The sequence below is a fragment of the Cupressus sempervirens genome, chromosome 11 (genome assembly GCF_028749045.1).
Source record: "Cupressus sempervirens isolate cs-2001-9-10 chromosome 11, ASM2874904v1, whole genome shotgun sequence".
NCBI classification, from domain to species: domain Eukaryota; kingdom Viridiplantae; phylum Streptophyta; class Pinopsida; order Cupressales; family Cupressaceae; genus Cupressus; species Cupressus sempervirens.
In genome coordinates this window covers 578,913,430-578,929,514 of record NC_143128.1, presented here as the reverse complement: position 1 = coordinate 578,929,514, position 16,085 = coordinate 578,913,430, and the positions used below count along the sequence as shown (strand labels likewise).

The following is a 16,085-nucleotide window of genomic DNA, read 5'->3' as shown; positions in this document are numbered from 1 at the left end:
CTTTCCAAAACAAATATCTTAAACATAATAAAGTTCCATGTTTTATTTTCTCCCTTTCACACCATTAAACACTATACTGTATAAAGAAATGTCCCACATTACTGATGGACAACTGACACACGAATCTTTCCCAATTTTCCACGGGCAAAACATACAAATTCAAAATTAAAACCCACCAAAACCGCCTAAAATCTCTCTGCAACTGAGTTCAATCAAGAGAGCTAAATTTAATTTGATGATGAGTTCTAGCTGATATAATACATGGGATTTGGAATCTTAAAAGTGCGAGAGGCCACATTTGTTCCAGTCAAGTCACTCCACTGATCTCCAACATTTCCCCAGATGAGAAAACCTTTCTTCACAAGCTGCCCTCTCTTCTCCGATTTGTATTCCATTGCTGTCGTTCCCTGATCACTATCGCCCCTGCAATATAAACATGCCGCCATTAAAAAATTAAAAATCTTAAAGTTTGAAATTTGATGTACTGTCGAAAATATCTTAAATAAACTTTTGTAGTTAAAGGTGCTCTAACTGAAGTAGTATTAGATTGGGTGATCTTCCCAAAAGTCATATTCAATTTATTTTCTTAAGAAATGAATTCTTATGAATCACTACTGATAAAACATAGGTCGATGAGATCTATCAGATTTCCACATTCTATATAGTATTAATGTTTTTGGAATTACTAGATCCATTTTTGGATTTGATTGTGTAGAGTTTTTTATCATCAACTTTCAACTTTCAGGATCACACTACATGATCCATCTTCACAATACAAGAAAGCAAAAAGAACATGTGTTCTAATTTTTCATTTATTGATTGTGTGCTAGTTTTTTCATCATGTTAAGTATTATATTCACTAGCATTATCAGATTTCCACAATCTATTTGTCATATGAAATTTTGCTTCTAGATTCGATTATGTGTGTGTTTTAGCATCAGAGTGTGATCCCAAATGTTGATGCTTACAAACACACATAATAGAATCAGAAGCAAAATTTCATATTATATTCACTTTCATAAGAACTGGATTCTTTTGAACTACTACTCATCAAACATGAATTAATAAGATCTATCAGATTTCCACAATCCAAGAATATTAATTTTTCCATCACGATTTCATATTATACTCCATGATTTATCACGGACATGAAAACAAAATAGAAGATCGACTTTAGAATAGAGCGGTTATAAGTGAGATCAACACACCTGAGGATTAAGCCGGACCAGTTTTTGTAACCAGCTCTCTTAAGATTCTTCGTTGTGACCTCACGATAATCTTCGTCTCTTCCAGTGAGGAAAAATATTTTGACGCCTTTTTTCAACAAAGCGTTGTACAACTGCAACGACGAGGGCAAAACAGGGCCGTTCCTTCCGCTACCCATGCGTTGAACGACGTTGAATTGTAAGTATCTCCCCTGCCAAATAAACATGCAAACTGCATTACTCTAAATAAACATGCAACCAACTGAATACAAAAAGAGGTAATAATAATAACAAACAACTTTCTCACCCATATTGGTGGTTTCTGCAGTAAGGCAGATTGTATAATGTGGTTTCGTCAATGTCAAAAACCCAGGCATCTTTGCCATCGCCATGTGATGCGGAGAGCACAGTGGAAGGTTAATGAATCCAATCACAAATATAGATCTTCAAAACTAACGGCAAATAACAGAGGCTTCCATTACAATACATAATATTCTTAAATCCGAACAGTCAAAGAGAAAATCGAATGTAGATACAAAATATTATTTATTCATTCTTTGTATTACATTGACTACATTGATCTTTCCCCTCCATTCTGTTCGGACTCTCTGCTGTCCCACTACTACTCTCGGGTTCTTGAATATAAAGATCTTCAAAACAAGACAGTCCGACAACTAAATTTAAAACTAACTTTTAACTTCCCTTTCCCAACTTAATCTACTTCCTCTAACGGTTTTACAATACTGATTAGAGTAAGTTTCAAAACTATAAAAGACACTAGAATAGTATCAACTTCATGATAATAACAAACATATATTAAATCAAAATACTGTCATCTATCTCAACCATAATAAACACTCTTACTTGACTGATTACATTCATCTTATGAAAATAAACACTTATAATGCATGTATGATCTCAAATATCTGAAAAGTCTCGAATCTTGTGATGCCCCTGCATCATACTCCCAGGGACAGAAAAATTCAAGTCCCGTTGAATTGCTCTGTTTTTCTTCCGAGTTTTCCAATTGCATGGAGGCAATAATGTCACCATAAGAATGACCGAATTGATGTCACTCGCCATAACATGTTGATTCCAACCTGTATAATGAATATCCTTTATGGTATCTTCATTGCATCCTGGAACAAATACATTTGCCAGCCGCATATCACCTGCATAAAAATACCAATCAACTTGATACACAATCTGATCTTCTTTCTGTTTATATATCTCTAGAGCATCACAGTGATCAACAAATACTTCATCCTTGTCATTAATAGTCTTCTCCTCAGCCTGTAATCCTTGGACTATGTCCATTCCATCTTGATCATTTTTGTCAACATCTCCATCATCCGGGCAATTTATTTCTTCAACCATACCTATCACCAACTCTCCATCATCCGCAAGAACCTTTTCCTCACAAGGTTCAACAACAACCTCTTGTTGTTCACTCTCACTCTCACTCTCTACACCAGCATTCATTTTTTGTACATGCCCTTCCAATAGAATGTGTACCACTTCTTGATCCTTGTCTTCATCAACAACTTCATCTTCATCTACTACTTGCTCCAAAAGCAATGCTATCCTCTCCCACTTTGCAATACCCTTATCTAACTCTTCTCTAAGATTCTTGTAATTTTTTTCTTCTTGTTCTTCCAAAACCCTTCTTAGGCCTCTCAACTCCTCTTGTCTCATCCATTCTATTTCTTTTTTTCTTGCTTCTTCTTCCTTCTTCTTTCTTTCTCTTTCTTCTCTCTCCTTTTTATCACCATACAAGTACTCCTTTAATGCCTTAATTATTTCTCTTTCACTCCTCGTTAAAACCATCTTCTCAAACCAATCTAGGGTTCGTTAGATATCCAGCCGCCACCTTGGATCACTCTCAGAGGATAGTTAAACTCCAAGCATTAACAAGGGACCTTCAACCTGCCAAATCCTAGATCTTCTTCCCAGACCTTTTGCTATGCTCTGATACCGATCTGATGCGGAGAGCACAGTGGAAGGTTAATGAATCCAATCACAAATATAGATCTTCAAAACCAACAGCAAATAATAGAGATTTCCATTATAATACATAATATTCTTAAATCCAAATAGTCAAAGAGAAAATTGAATGTAGATACAAAATGTTATTTATTCATTCTTTGTATTACATTGACTACATTGATCTTTCCCCTCCATTCTGCTCGGACTCTCTGTTGTCCCACTACTACTCTCGGGTTCTTGAATATAAAGATCTTCAAAACAAGACAGCCCAACAACTAAATTTAAAAATAACTTTTAACTTCCCTTTCCCAACTTAATCTACTTCCTCTACCAGTTTTACAATACTGATTAGAGTAAGTTTCAAAACTATAAAAGACACTAGAATAGTATCAACTTCATGATAATACCAAACATATATTAAATCAAAATACTTTCATCTATCTCAACCATAATAAACACTCTTACTCGATTGATTACATTCGTCTTATGAAAATAAACACTTATAATGCATGTATGATCTCAAATATCTGAAAAGTCTCGAATCTTGTGATGCCCCTGCATCACCATGCAACTCGAGATCGTTAGTTTGGTTGCTGGAATAGGAATAGAAAAGCTGGAATATGTTTTCCATTTCCTATTTGGTTCATCACTTGGAATAGGGAATAGGAATATGTATTCTCATTTTGCCTCTAAAATGAGCTTATACCCATTCCAAAAAATACCTATTAGTGGAATAGCCATTCATATTCATAATATTACATGCATATTCTCCATTCCTATGTTCGCAACCAAACGGGCCCTAATGTAAGCGAGGATTTGTTCAATGGCTACTTCGAAATCAAGAGAGTATTGTCCTCTCTCCATGTATTTCCCAACATTAGAAATGCAGTGGCTAGGAACCACTTCCCAACCCCTTGCATTGTTAGTCTCAACGCTGGTTCTCCAAGCAGAACGCCCATTCACTGAATGTCTAAGCGCAGTACAGTCGTCTTTTCCCAACTCAACTAGAAAGAAAAGGAGAATGACAAGGAGAAAACTGTGTTTAACCATTGTAACTCAATGCGAAAATTTCTTCATCTTAGGTCTTTTGCATTTGGTCTTATATAAAGGGAAACCTGATAAAATATATTTTTAAATGTTTTTATTGCATTATTTGAATGAAAAGTAAAATATCTCACATTCTATACACGTGCTATTTTCTGTGATCTTGATAATCTCCAGGTGGGTCATACCTAGCTTTAATTTTTTTAAATTATTTTTCCGCCTAGAGATTTGTTTTGAAACAAAAGAAATGTAATTTTTATTGACAATTGTTATATAAAATAACTAAAAACTCAATGTTTTGGTGTGACATGGGGAGCTTTTGTAATTGTACCTATTAGGGCCAGGGATATTGAGGAGAATCAAATGTGCTTAGTCAAAATGTGAGTTTTATCTCTTCATCTGGGTGTTTTAATGTGTGCTTGTGTTAAAATAATGCATGTAGAGAATAAAGCACATGTGTGGTTAGTTATGTCGGCCACAATTTAGTCAAAAATAGATGTGATCTATTAGTCAAATTCACTGACTAGGAAGAAAGAAGCAGTTGCATAAAAAATTTATAATTTTGTTTTATTTGGACGTCTCTAGCCACCACTAGAATTTCATCTAAATCTAAAAGTTGACTTGAATGGTTTTCTATTCACTTTTTTATTAAAATGATTCCCTAGGATATTAAAATTAGTATTATTTTCATACTTATTTCTAAACACGTATTATTTTGATGTGGTGGGGTGACGAGGCGTGTGAAAATGCAATTGAGTGACATGTAGCAGAGATGGTGATGTGGCATAGTGACACATGACACACATAACAATGAAGGTTGACTAGGCAAAGATAACACGTGTTGACATGTCCTGATGACATGGTGCGGTACTAACATGTAATACGACAAAGTGACATGCTCATATGTGGCATATGGGTGGTTTAGATCGATGCACAGGATTTCAACACATAGCAAAGATTGACAATTGTTGAACTTAGTTACAAAGGAAAGATGCATGAAGACCTTAACAAATGCAACATAGTGATGTACTAACACGTGTCAGCATGCCTGGGCAAATGTGGTAATGTCAAACCAATCAAGAGGTGTCATGTGGCACCTAGGTAGCAACAAGGCCCAGCTGGATGCTAACAGAGCAAGTGATAGGGATAAGACAAACCAATAAAAGGGTGGCACATGTCAACGGGCTAGTCAACCAAGTTTGACCCGAATTGAAAAAGGTGGGAAATTCTAAATTTCCAAAATAATGATTTTTATTATTATTTCCCTCAATGACTATGCATACAAGTTTTAAATAAAAGGGTATTTATTTATAAAGTTCAGACTTTATATTAACATTTTTTTTTGCAAAATGAAAAAGGCGTGTTCATCATTTGTGTTCCACAACTTCAACTAGATGTCCTGGCATGGTTTTTGAGCCAACATAGGACTATTATATATCGTTGAAAAGGTCTCGGAGTCGAGTTTCCATTTTTGCCATCAGATTTTGGATAGGTAGCAATGGGTAAAAATTATACCCAAATTTTCTTGAGGTGCTTCAATTTCAAATGTATTCTAGTTTGGCTGTTCAGTTTCAATTTGACAAAATGGTGAAGTGGGTATTTGCCAAACTTGGAGATGATCTTGCTGGTGATCTTATTTTGCCTCCTAGCTAGTTTTGTGAAGCTTTTGACATCATTTTGGTAATATATATGGTTTTTTATCAAAAGGGGTTTCTCAACATTTTAGAAGAGATATTTCCAAGTTTATTATGCACAATGATAAAATTTGATCAAGTTTTTAGTTGTAGAGAAAGGAGAGAATTTTTTCTTCAGCAATGGATGGAGATTCAAGTGGACAAGTGTCAATTTGATATTAGATATAGGATTTTCATTCTCCGATATCTTCTCTTTCTCTTTCTTTGTACGGGTTTGGTTTCAAACTTTTGGACAAGGTTCCATAGCTGTGATTCCACCATTTTCTTAGTATTCTCTCTTGTATAAACAACAACAATGAAATTTGAGTGTGTAGTTCAAATTTATTTGGTGTTTAATGAGTTATCTTCATGTATTTTCATATGTATTTGTCTCAATGAAGTGAATAAAAAGTAGCACATGAAATCATTTTCATTTTGATTCTTGTCTCCTATCTTTATAGTTTACAATCTTTTGTGATGTATGAACAAAGATCATAGATTTCAGTTGCAATAAATTTTGGATTGTAGATTTCATGGAAGGATTTAATGAGTATGAGATTCAATTTGAACATTGATGTCTAATTCACAAAGTGAATGGATAGATCATGAATATCTAGATGTATGTTGTATGTTATGGGATACCCAATGGATAGGGCACTGATAGGTTATAGGATATGCATGTATCTTATGTTTCATATGTGGGTTATGTTGATAATCAACTTATAATCAAAACCATTTTCCTTTTCATTTGTAGCTGAAAAGGATATCTCTAAGGATAAAGAGATCCTGGTAACTAGACCAAACTGATACGAATGATTTTTAAGAATACAAATGCAATCTAATCTTCTTCTTTTTTTAATGTTTTTTGAATTTAAAGATATTTACTTGATCTAAGTTAATTTGAAACTAATCTAAGAACAATGGAAAGTAATAACTAAATGAATTCATTTTATTCTAAATGACAAGCATATGAAAGCAAGAGAAATTAGAATGCAAGCACTTGAGTAATCAAGTTAGCATGAATTCAATAATTTTCATGTGTATTTCTCCAAAATGAGAGATTGAAGGTTTCCTTTATAAAACCTTGGACCTAATCAATGGTCAAGATTGAACCACATGGATGGTCCTGATTGAAGGTGAGATTGAGTCCTCCATTTTAATGGGGTTGAATGAAATGAAATAGGAGATAACATTAATCCATTCAAATATGTGCTCATAATTATTTTTCTAATTAATTAAATAATTACTTTCAACAATTATGAGGAGCATATTTGAATTAATCAATATTATTAATTCCTTTTTCATGTGAGATGAAATAGGAAGAATATTGATTCATTCAAACATGTCATCATAACAAAATATCTTAATTAAAATAAATAATTAGTTTCAACACTTATGATATATATAAATAATTAAATCAATATATTTTAATTCCTTCTTTATATGTATTAGCTAAAGAGGGTGGATCTAATTGAATTAAAGTTTTTAGGACTTATAATTAAATTAATTCAATTAGAAGATTAATTTAGCTAATTTCCATCAATATTCAGGAATTAAATAACGCATGTAATTAATACAAATTAATGATTTTATGCATTTGACACTTAGGTAAAATAGATATAATTAGAATCAGAAATGCTTAGTACAATAGGACTTAAGTAATATTAATAAACCAAAATTGGTTTAGAATACCAATGTGCCAATTTAGGGGTATTATAGTTTAGACCCTCTAATATCCCTCCCTCACCTAGTTTTCTACAATCTATGCAAAAGGATGCTTACTCGCCTATTTTCAATCATGAAACCAAGAAGCTTGTTAAAAAGAATGTTAATGATGAGGAGGAAGAAAAGGAGGGCCCTTGGTTAGTATATTATGTCAACACCTTTAATCATGATATTCAGATTTCCTCCTCGAATTTGGTTGAAAAATTCATGAAGGATGTTGGTCAAGCTGAGATGGCTAAGGAGATTAGGGCTAAGGAAAATAAGATTAATGATATGTGCTTCCTTCTTCTTAAAATTATTGATCCTAATGAAGTTAAAGTTAAACTTATGGAGGATCTAAAGGATGTTAGGTTTGACCCAGCATTTAGGTTTCTCCAAATTGCTAAAGCCATTTTCTGTACAACTTTGGATTGGAGAAATTTACCTTTAATTGTTTCAAAACCCTTAATCTTAAGTATAGAGCACTTTAAGATAAGGTGGAAGAGCTTCAAATGAGTTTGAAAGAAGCAATAAGGAGAAGAGTAATGTTACTAGTATCGATAAGAATTTGTTTGAAGAGATAGAGAGGAAAATTGAAGAATTGGACAATTCTATAAAAAATTGTTATTTCCAGCTATTAAGGTATTGTGGAAGCTATTTGATGCAGAGAGGGTTAAGGTTCCAACCAAAAAAACTTCAATTAAGGTTTAATCTTGAATCCTCCAAGATTCTTATACTTTTCCTTTCATCAATACAAGCCTCCAAGGCTCTCTACCAACTTGCCTTCTAGGCATAGTTGATTTGATGAAGACTCAACTCCCTCCTTAGGCACTAGTCCAACTAGTCCTACTTGTAGAACCCTAACCCCTACTTAGGATCTTAACCTTCCTTAGAGTCTACTAACCATATAGATACTCCCCTTAGCCTTCTTGATCTCATTTTTCACTTTTGGTCCTAACAAAAAATTGAAAATGTCCTAACACTTCATTTAGGCTAGATAGTCTTATTGTCTATTAGGTGTAGTGACCCTATGTTGCCTCCATTCTTCTATTTTTTCTAGACAATCCCCAAAACCAACTTAGAAATCTAGTAGCTATCTCCTAGAACACCAAGAATCCAAACTTTCAAGGTTCTATTACACCCACAATAGTTAGTATCAAGCCCTAGTTTTTTGCCTTAACATTACACCTCTAGTCTAGTCAATAAAAAAATTCTTCCCAACACTTCCAACTCTTCAAAAATCCTCCATTCCTTTAGAATTTTCACTCTAACATTCTAGGGCTTCTAGGAAGGCATTGGTTTGCCTCAACACAGTTGTGCATGTTCCTGCACTATCTTTTGTCAAATAGTCTAGGCTTACTGATTTCTAGCAATTAGCCTAGGACTTTACCTCTTGGCTTAGAACACCATCAAACAAATGAAAAAAAAAGGAAACAAATTTTACATATTCTAACCTATCGCTCCCATTTGTTTCATGCATTTTCCACCACATGGAGTGATAAGGTTAGGGGGATTTTGTGCAAACAACACTATCAATTGGTATCTAAACTAGTCAGCAAACAAAAACTTGAAGCTTCCAAACATTAACACTCCAACACCTAAATGACTATGAAACACAACTAGTAAAATCTGAGCTACCAAGAACATAAGATGGATCTATTGTGTCAATCCGTACAAGGTTGTACAACTTCTTGAGAACACACGAAAACCTATAGAGAAATTCGTATAGAATTGTCTCACATGCCAACTTAATGGTAATTCTTTCAACCCCTCAAAATATCATTTACCTTGCTCATATACCCAAACATTGGTAGTTACAACCACCAAAACTGATAAATGCATTTTCTTGCAAAAATTGCAAAATTTGCTCAAGCAAGGAAATATTGAAGAAGGAGGGAACAATAGAAAAAGCAGAATGGAAAGGGATAGGAAAAGATAGGAGGCTAGGTGGTCTTTTCCCCTTGAAAATTGGTTTAGGGCCAACTTCGATGGGGCTACTAAAGGGAACCCAAGCCCTACAAGTAGTGGAGGCATCATCAAAAATAGCTATGGTGGAGGAGTAGTGACTTTTTCCTACCCACTCACACATCAGACAAACCATTTCGCTAAAGCTAGTGCTACTAGTCACATTGTACAACTGGCCCTGCCTTATGGGTTTGAGAACCTATGGCTAGAGGGGGACTCATTAAACATCATTAATTGTCTCAATGATCATGCTACACCCTCATGGACCATTACGAACATAATTGACGAATTAAAGTCTGACCTGAGCAAGTTGAACAAGACCTATATCATCCATGTGTATAGGGAGGCCAATTCAGCTATTAACTAGTTTGCTAATGAAGAAGTTGTCAATAATGCGAAGATGACATGGCATGTCAGTCACATCCTTCAAACGACAATAAATAATTTAATATTACAAGATCACATCCAAGGAAGTACTAGAAAAATTCAAAATAAATGATGGAAATATTTGCAAGATTGCACGTAGGAGGGGGAGTTATAAAAAATCATGCGAAACACTTTTCAAAACATAATAGCATGTACGTATGACACATTTTAAGGGTTATTTTGAATACTACCATTAATACTGGTATTTTTGAAAACATCTTAGAGTTTCGTAGTTTGAAGGAGGCTGAGGTCTATAAGCATTCTATGAGCAGGTGGGGGCTTCTAGTATTAAAGGAAACCATGGTGGGAGAGAGAAGAAGGAGGGAGCTATTGGGAGAGGCGAGAAACTGAAGGTTTGGTGCAAACTAGAAAAGGGTGGAATCGCTCGATTCCTGGAGAAGCTCCATGGTTTTGATGCGGGGATAACCAAGATTATGGTGGATTCCTAGGAAAATGGGAGAGTCAAAATTGATAGGATCACCTACCATGTCAATGCAGAATTGATAGCTCAGGTTACCAAAATCCCTCTAAAAGGAAGCAATTTTTTTATAGATAAGAAAATGTCAACAAACACTATCAAATTTTTTGTGAAGGATGAAAAGGAGTTGAATAAGCTCATCAAGGTGGAGACATACTACAAGATGGAGTCAATCAAAAAGGTATGGAGGTATGTTCTTAGGATCATCATTGAGTATATTTCCCTGGACCCCAGATTTGATAGGATAAGAATGCATCATTTCATCTTGCTTAATCACTTTAGGCATAGTTTCCTTTTTACCTCTTCACCTCCATGAGCAAGGGTACTGAGGGTTTCAAGAGGAAACCTACCACCAATCAATCTCTTCATGAGGGATTACTCCTCCTGGTTTACGAGCATCTGAAGGCTCAAACCAGGGTAAAATCCCTTGGTGATACTGGGTGTGCTTCCAAGGAAATGGGAGCTTAGATTTTGACGATGTGTAGAGCATAAAATTGGAAGAAGAGGACTCTAAATCCAAAGAAAAAAGGAAACCCTTAGCCCGCATTCCCTACAGAAAGAGCCCAAGAGATTTACCCATCATTCCCCCTAAGCCTGAGCCTCAAGAGGAAGTGGAGGATAATGATGATGATGAGGAAACTGACTCAGAGGAAGAGGAGAAGAGAGAGGATGATGAGAAGGAGGACAAGAAGGGGAGGGATAGTGAAAAGGAGGAGGATTCAATTGACATGTCAGAGAATCCTAAGAAAAAGAAAGAAGATGAGGCCTTTGACACCAAAGACCAGACTCTTGAGATTCCTAGCCTTGGCCCCACTTCCTCCCCAACTGTAGATATTTTGAAAAAAGAGAGTGGGGAGGTGATAATGAAAAATAGGAGGAGGTCTTGGAGGAATTTTAATTTGAATAAAGTCAAATTAGGGATTGTCAAGGAGCCATTGAATATTTAAGTGATGGAGGACATTGATGGCAAAACCCACTATGATGATCTCATTGATCCTAGTTTGGTTGTGATCTCTAATAATACTAGGGAAACTGGGCTTAACCTTATGAACAATGCTAGGAACAACATGATAGACAACTTTTGGTCTATCAAATGGTCATTCCATGAAATTGAAGAACTCAAGGGGAGAAGAAGCCATGAAGGCAACCAAAAAAGTGGTAGCAACTAGGGGCATAATGAAGAGGACAGAAGCTAGGATGGAAGCCAACAACACCTCAACATCCAGGAACACAAGGCTGACCAGGAGGATAGAATCACCAAGGTTGAACAAAGAGTCCAAAGGATGGAGTTCTTCCACCAGAACCTAGCAAATCAGGTGATTGCCACATTGAATACTCTAAATAAAAATATTAATAGCCTGGATGGATCACTGATTAGTGCTAGATTTGGCAGGGAATTGCTGGAGAAGACCAACCTAGAAAATGGGCAAGCTAAGAATGATCCGAAAGAAACCAGGGACCAGGTGGATGCTCAGAACCAGGACTAGGAAGATGCAAACAACAAGAAGACCATAGAAGCTATAGAATCCCTGCAGGTTCTTGATAAAGATAATTGATATTTAGTTGTTGTCCCATTCTTTCCTAGTGTTGCTGGTTCTTTCTTGTTCTAGTCTACCTAGTTTTTTGTTCTTGGCCACAGGTTAGTTTTTAGGGTTGGCTTTTGTTAAGTAGTTTCGTTGATACTGGAATTTTCTAAATATTTCTATTTTTTATATTCAGTAAAACTTTAAGGTTTTAGGATCCCTATAAACCCTATTTTACTTAATCAAAAACTTTTGCAATTTTGCAACTTTGGAGCAACTTTTCGCTCACAAGACTTTGAGGCCAAATGGGTCCACCTAGGACCATCCTAGGACCTTAGATAGAATACCTAGGACCTATTTGATTGATCAAAGACCCTACTTACTCATCCCTTCCCATATCTACCATAATGAGCAATATTTGAGCAATTAAGACCTAATGAACATTTGAGCTTTTACAATTAGAGCAGGTGTCTTCCTAAAACATGTGGAAGTTATTGAAAACACACTCACACCTAACCAACCCTTAATCACACCAAAAACTCAAGTTTAGGGAGGTTCCCTACACCACTATTGTGGGATGCTTGAACGGACTCATTAGTAATGTCAACCAAGAAGTGGATTTGATGTTGATCCTAGATTTAGAGGTGCCTAATAAAGGTGGGATTTCTACTATCCCTAGGAAACATATGAGAGCTAGCACAAGAATGAAGCAAATTATTGGTCATACACCTAAGATGATTGAGATAAAGGAAAGTAAAAGCAACTAAAGAGTTCTAGGAAGAACTAAATGTGAAGGTCAAAAAGCTAGTTTGAGCTCCACTTTAGGTAGACCTATTCCTCTAGTTTTGTTTTATCTCTTTTTCTTTCTATTTTAGTGTTAGTTATAGGCTTTTAATGTTGGTTTTGGTTGCGAGAATTCCATCTCTATGTGGCACTATTCAATTTTGGGACTTCAATGTTTAAATTTTCTTTTATTATTTTGGGGTTTTGGGTCCCTTGTAAAAACCCTATTTTATGCCTTAATGAAAAACATTATTTCCTTCTTTTCTTGGATGAATTCTTTTCTTTATGATGTGATATCTTTTCTACCATGTGTGTGTGTGTGTGTGTGTGTGTGTTTGTTTGTTTGTTTGTTTAGGGAATTCTCTCTTGTTATGACTCACAATGCTTGGAATTGTGTATCTATTAGGAGTTCACTATCATTAAGGATGTATTCCATTTTTTCTTTTCTTTTCACTTTGGGGGGAATATTGCATGTAGATCTTTTGTCTCCTTTGACTAAGGATCTACTTTCCTTAGTTAAATGGCATTTTTTTATCATGTGACATTATTTTCGTATACGTAATTTTTGATCAGGATTATCTCTTATACTTATCCTTTTCTGATATTGCATTTTGTATTTGTGTGTCTATCATTTAGTTTTACATTTTTCATCTTGTTTAGATTTATGTTTTATCCCATTTTACTTTCAGGTGAAATGTACACTAAAAATACAAATACACTCATCATATGACATATCTTCCCTTCTCAAATGTAGGGGAAGATTGACATCTGGTAGTGATCAATTCTAGTCTATCCAATTGTTCACAGATTTATCACTATCCATGGGGAAAATATGGTCATTTGTGTAGAAGCCCTTGCAGTAGAAAATATGTCTACCAATACAATGCAATATATGATACAGAGGGATTCATACTTGAAGTTAATGACAATAAAATAAATGTATGGAATTAACTTATATAATTATAAGATCAGCTAAAATAGAGCCACAAAGTAGAGTACATTGAAAGGAAATTATAAACAATGATAACATGATTCATAATATATAATTATGACATGGTAAAGTAAGTAACTTGAGAAATATTTTCCACACCCCCAAAAATCCATGGATTCATGAATCAAAAGATGGAAAACATCAATCAACAGTAATAAGGAAGGCACAAGAACTATTATGAAGATATAACATTGAAGGAAGAAAATCACAATGGGGGATGAGATAAATATATTTAGTAGAAATTACATGAGAGAGGATCATTAGTTTCATGTCAATTATTGGTGTGTGCCACATATAATAAGAGTAAGGATTACTAATAAATTATATATTTAGAATATTAAACCAGATTTTGATATATTGAGAATTATAAGTAATTGATGAGAGCATGGGAATCCAAATCACATATTCAATTGTGAAGTACCCAAATACTCTTTAAGTATTACTTGTCATCAGCTCATTAAAATAACAAAAGTATTGTGGTTGTTAACCCAACTCCTATAGTAAGCTGACAATCTTTGTATAGAGTAGAATTTTGTGATCAATGCTTGTAAAGCATGCACTAGCAATAGAAGAAATGAATGGTAAGGAGTGAGGGTGGGGAAAGAATAAAAGATATGAAATATCCATATGAGAACCAATCAAATGCGCTAAGGGGAGAAACAAATATTATGAATTTATAATCCAAAATCTTTAAAAATGGATAGGTGAGAGCATTTCATTTTTAAAATTTCAAATTGACTTCAACAAATGGCTATTTCTAAGGAAAGATAAATCCCTAGTTGGAAACAATAGAGTTAATCAAAAGATGGCCTACTAGGGAACATTACACCAAACTATTGCAATCTAGCCTCAATGCTTATACATACTCTAATCCTAACCCAAACCTATTACAAAATATGCTCTTTATCATTACTTTGATCATAAACCTTGAACTAACCTTAACCATCAATTTAATCCTAACCTTATCTCAAAATTTATCCATACCCTTAATTATAATTACCATATAAAGCCTAACCTTTATCCTTCTCTTAAACTATAACCTATCAAAGCTTTTATTTAATCTATAATAGTGTATTGTATTCTAAGATAAACTAACTATGATCCTAATTGCTACCTTAAACCTAACCCTAACCACGATGCTAATTACAACTCTAAATCCTACATCCTAACTCAAACCTTGGTCCTTACCTTGACCCTAAGTCTTTCCCTATCCACGATAATAATCCTAAATATAAACCCTATGCCCTAAATCTAATTGTTAATGCAACCAAGTAAGGCCACTCAAAGATATCCATTTCCCAAGCATATGCCCCTTATATTCATTTCTAGCGCATCTTATACAAACAATCATGCCTTAAGCATTAACATTTTTTTTTTTACATCTAGACAAACATGAAATGTCTTGAGAGCATTACAACATGAATGATTGATTGACAAAAGTCTAAAAAGAATATAACATTCAATCACCCTAACCATGATAGTATTCCTATGTTTAGACTCTACACTCCAATCTAGCACTAAACCTAACCCAATCCCAATCTTAACTCTAAACAAAACACACTAGTACTATATAATATTATCAAAATATTGTATTATAATTAAGATAATAAGTAAATTAATAATCTATTATAGTTAAAAATAATATTATCTTTCACATGATGTGGAGCAACATAATATATTTATCTTTATAATATATACAAAACAAAATACATTGAGAAATTTCCTTCTCAAAGCACCCTTTTTTAATATGTGTTGTATTTAAGAAGATCTTGGAGTGTATGTAAAAGCTAGTATTCATTAAATTATACCTTATATTTACTTTATCAGTTTCTCAAAAATCAAAACATACACTTATCAAATTATAGAATATTAATAAAGTGCAATATTATATTGTATCAACTTACCTACATCTAGATATTTGTAACACAAATCTTAAAACAAGAGATGCATTCATTTGAATCCTACTTTCATAGATTATGAATACTTTATATGATTAAAATAACTTTTCTCTATATTAAAAAATAGAATGAAAATAATATTTATTTATTAAGTTAATAAATTATTAAATGCTTTATCCTCAATATTGAATTTTGTTAACACTATATCTTATTAAATTTAGTGAAACAAAATCTTCAAATTAGAAATGAGTATCTAACATTTTCTATGAAAAATAAAATAAATTATTATTATTGATTGTTTCACTATAAAAATAGCGTTAATATTTTCCAACACATTACGGGCATCTGAAGTGGAATTTCACATAATTTGCAATTCAAGTGTCCTATCGAGGCCAATTCATTGGAAACG

At 34.0% G+C, this 16,085-nt stretch overlaps 1 pseudogene; it reads right to left on the bottom strand.

Annotated features, from left to right (window-relative positions):
• Positions 1–245: 245 nt before the first annotated feature.
• Positions 246–4,241, bottom strand: LOC149530977 (acid phosphatase 1-like; annotated as a pseudogene).
• Between the last annotated feature and the right edge of the window lie 11,844 nt (positions 4,242–16,085).